Source organism: Aplysia californica, unplaced genomic scaffold (assembly GCF_000002075.1).
Source record: "Aplysia californica isolate F4 #8 unplaced genomic scaffold, AplCal3.0 scaffold00541, whole genome shotgun sequence".
Classification (NCBI taxonomy): domain Eukaryota; kingdom Metazoa; phylum Mollusca; class Gastropoda; order Aplysiida; family Aplysiidae; genus Aplysia; species Aplysia californica.
Window position 1 is genome coordinate 399578 of NW_004797811.1, and position 4313 is coordinate 403890.

General features: G+C 43.0%; 1 protein-coding gene across 1 annotated transcript in view; it reads right to left on the bottom strand.

The window, feature by feature from the left end:
- The window catches only part of LOC101852265 (uncharacterized protein DDB_G0271670-like), a 162290-nt gene that overhangs the window by 50700 nt on the left and 107277 nt on the right, over nt 1-4313 (bottom strand). The window contains exon 3 of the mRNA XM_035971932.1: nt 1559-1695. The gene's annotated coding sequence lies outside the window, so the exon portion shown is untranslated. The remainder of the gene's footprint in view (nt 1-1558; nt 1696-4313) is intronic.

Below are 4313 nucleotides of genomic sequence, written 5' to 3' on the forward strand. Positions count from 1 at the left end.
AGAGAGAGAGAGAAAGAGAGAGAGAGAGAGAGAGAGAGTAAGAGAGAGAGAGAACATATTTACATCCTCGAAGCCGCTGACCACTGATGCAGTATTTCGTAGACTGTAATGGTCAAACCATGGGAATAGGAAGATTCGATTCAAAAGTTGGAAACCGGCGAATATTTGAAGCTAATTTGCTCGATTTGTTGAATCGGCAGAAAAGGTCGATTGCAAAAACAGAACAAACAAAACAACAACAAAAACCCAACCCTTCAACCCCCTTTAAAAAAGGCAGGAATAGACCAATCCGTTGTGGAAAGTTAGGTTTAGCGTTATTTTAATCACTATATATCTTCATTCACGATCAAAAGTTTGCAACACCTCGTGTCTTCACTTACTTTTGGATAAGCATGTGATTTTCGCCCCAGTCTCAATCTTCTGCCATCCGTTCGAACAAAGATATGATTTGAACTAATAGCAGTGGAACAAATTCAAAACAAATGTGAGCATCTTTTTTCATTTTGATGTGTTATTGCGAAGATCTTAGTTCGAACAGCGATTGCGAACTCAACGAATCATCTGTGTCCTATTATAAAGTTCGGATTCGCAAATCTGAGAGTTTGTGGAATCAGGCCATCATTTGTAGTTATTCTTTTTAGATATAGTATGGGTATTTTACGATCTCACAGGTGTTGCGTTTTACTGGCTACAAGTTCGATACTTTTGCTACATTCTGGTCTTAGTTTTGTTTTAGTAAGAATTTTAAATCACTTGCAATACAATAAGGACATAAAAGATCTGAAGATCAAAGATGTTACAAGAGAGTAACAAACACAAAAAAAGAAGGAGGGGAGATCAGAACGATAGATGTTTGATAGAGAAAAAGGAGATAACCACACCAGAGCACCCGCCAACCATCCACTTTTCCGGTCTTAGGCAAAGGGAAGCACACATACTCTACAATAATATGGTCATTGAATGTTGATATTTTTACGCCCCTGTCGATACAAGTTAGATGTAAAGGCGGATTACGATTCTGCCTTATAGGGCCATCCCAAGCTGAGAAGGACAAAACGTTTCTGCATAAAGACCGCGAAACACGAAATACAATATAAAGAAAATATCTCCCCGTTCTGGAATCGAACTGGGGTCTCCTGCATGCTACAACGGAGCGCCTAACCGCTACACCACGGACTCTCATAATTGTCATTTAGTGCATGAAATAGAATAACAATATCAGCACTAATATCAGTACTAGCACCACCACCACCACCAACAACAGCAACAACAACTACACCGACAGCAACAACAACATAAACAACAACAACGACAACACCATCAAGTACATCGACATAAACAACAACAGCTTATAGAAATAACAAAAATGGGGCATAACAGAGGTCTGACAAACACATGTAATCGTATCGTTCTAACTGGGGACTTTTTGACAGCTGAGTGCCAGACTCCCACAAAGTGCCAGACTCCCACAAAGTGCAAATTATAGCGTTTGTGGGGATCTTGCATCAAGCAATCAAGTTTCGAAAGTTGCACGCTGGACCACTTTGGGCGAACTCACCTCCTTTACTTTCAGTGATAAAGGTGCTCTTAGCGTTGGCGTTGTTCACATGAGACCTTAGAGGTTTCCGCTCATATCCGAGAAGTTTGGTACAAGATGACCTATCCCGTCTGCCAAAGAATCAGGGTGTCAGAAACCTGAAGGAAACGCCAGAAATATTTTGTTATTCATATGCCATATCCCAACGAAGAGGACATTGAGGAGGAAAAGGGATTGAGGGGGGGGGGAGGAGGAGGAGAAAGTGGTGGTGGGTGGAGGAGGGGATCAACATGGTGCATAAGAGTGAATTAAAACATATGGTGGACAGTGAGAAGCAGGAGAGGGGAGGAAGAGAAGAAAGAGGCGGAGGAGGAGGAAGAGGAAGAGGCGGAGGAGGAAGAAGAGGAGGAGGAAGAGAATGAGGCTGAGAAGGAGGAAGTCGAAGAGGTCGAAGAGGTCGAGGAGGTCGAGGACGAGGACAAAGACAAGGACGAGAGTGAATGGATAACAGGAAAGAAAAAGGCAGGTGGAAAACGACGACGAAAAGGAAGAGGATCGGAAGGAAGAGGACAGGGAGAAGTGGAGGGGAGGGAAAAGAAAATAATGAGAAAGACAAGAAAAGAGAAAAGAAAACAAAATAATATAAAGGAGACTCCTCTCGAATTTTGGTAATAGAAGATAGCAATTTGCTTTTCCGCCAAAGAGAACCAACCCAGCCCCTCCACCTCTCTCTTTTCCACTCCCCCCCCCTAGTTTTGAACCACCCCCCCCCCCCCCCCCACACACACACACTTGCTCCCAATGGTGTTTTTCACTAGTTAACAACACAGATACGGCACTGTAACATTACACTTGCGAACTTAAAAACTTCAATGGTCACCCTATGTTGCACTTGCGAACTATCCGATATCAGGTCAAAGATTGGATTTTGCTCCAATATACCCCCCCCCCAACCCCGCCCTCCCCAGGTCACCCAAACACCAAACATGCCAAACAAGTGAATCTGTTAAACGCATGACAATTAAACGTATGTGTCATAGCTTATGCAGTTATAATCCCAGGCTAAAGGCGTAAACACAATACGTGACTGCAGAGCCAGTATATGAGACAGTCTCAAGCTTGTAAACACAGGGGGAAAGCATTATGATAGAAGAATTGGAGAGCCATCATCATCAACCATCCTATGCATTTACGAGTACGAGTACAACTCGATTACGAACTATTTGGTTCGCACATGCAATGCTTTAATTTTTGTTGAACCACAAAAGGTTCCCACGTGTAATGTTTAAATTTGCTCAAAATTGAATATGTTCGCGACTGTGATGTTTTTGAATAATAAGCTTCCCAAGTGTAATGCTCTCGCCCCCAAGACCACCAAATCACTCCCAGCTTATTGCTGCACCATAATGTCACCGCACTGTACCATAGTGGGTGCCAAAACTATGTCAGGTCCGATCCCTCAACCTCCCACACTATCACCCACTTACGCTAAATAGTTCTCACAATCCTTGCCTAGCGTTGACGTGATATATTGTGAGAGGAATTTTTGTAGTTTTTAAGAAGTTTACGGCATTTGCAAACACATTGAGGTTATATTATATAAATGCCGAAGATTAGAGGTGGTATAAGAGATGTAACAAACTCAAAAAAACACAAGAAAATAGAACGAAGAGAGATCAGGGGGGTAGATGTTTGACAGCATAGAAGGAGCAAACCACAGCGGAGCACCCGCCAACAGTCCACACAGCGTTATCACACTTCTAAACCATAATCGCAGCCAAAAGTATGTCAGTTTCTATCACTCAACCCCCTCCCCACACACACACACAGACACTATAACCCACTTGCATTAAGAAGCTCTCCCAATCCCCCAATCCTTTCCCAGTACATACATGATCTATTGTGAGAGGAACGTCTGTCGTTTTTAGAGTTTTACGGCACTTGCAAACACAATAAGGTCATAAAAGTGCCAAAGATTAGTGGTGTTACAAGAGAGTTACAAAGGTAAAAAAATGAAGAAGGAGAGATCAGGACGACAGGTGGAGGTAAGCTAGAAGCAGTAGCAAACCACACCAGAGCACCCGCCAACCGCCCACGCACTATACCATCCATCTACACTACAAACGCTGCCAAAAGTATGTCAGATTCGATCCCTCAACCCCCCACTATCACCCACTAGCATTAAGTAGTTCTCACAATCCTTGCCCAGTGTATACATGATCTATTGTGAGAGGAACGTCTGTTCGCAAAAGCCTAGCGGTCCCAAACTACCGTGCATTAGTGCAAAACAGGGAAGGGCATTGTTGGTTAATGGATCGGGGATATCCACAGCCGTGGAACAACGACAGATGCTGTTTTGTTTGGGTAAAGAGACGCACATCGGCACAATAATAGTCATTCATTTGGTGCTGGGAATAAGTAAGACAGAAAGGCACTTTACACGAATTTTCCTCCTTTCGCCCAGGTGGGTATGGGTACCCAGCTATAGACAGCGAAAGACCTTGTCCGTTTGTTAGTGTATGAGCGCTTAATCAGCTGCTTGCACTGTATGTTTCCCGGAAAGCTGAGAATTGTTTCTGATTGTTTTATGATCTGCTGGGGTAATAATAATGTAAAACGCCTAGAGTTTGCTGTTGAGCAGGGGTGTGCGCTAAGCAAATGCTTTTTTATTATTATTTATTGTTATTAAGTAGACAGAGAAAGAGAGACAAAGACAGAGGCATAGAGTAAGAAAGTTAGAGAAAGCGAGAAAGCGAGCGATAGAGAAAGAGAGAGA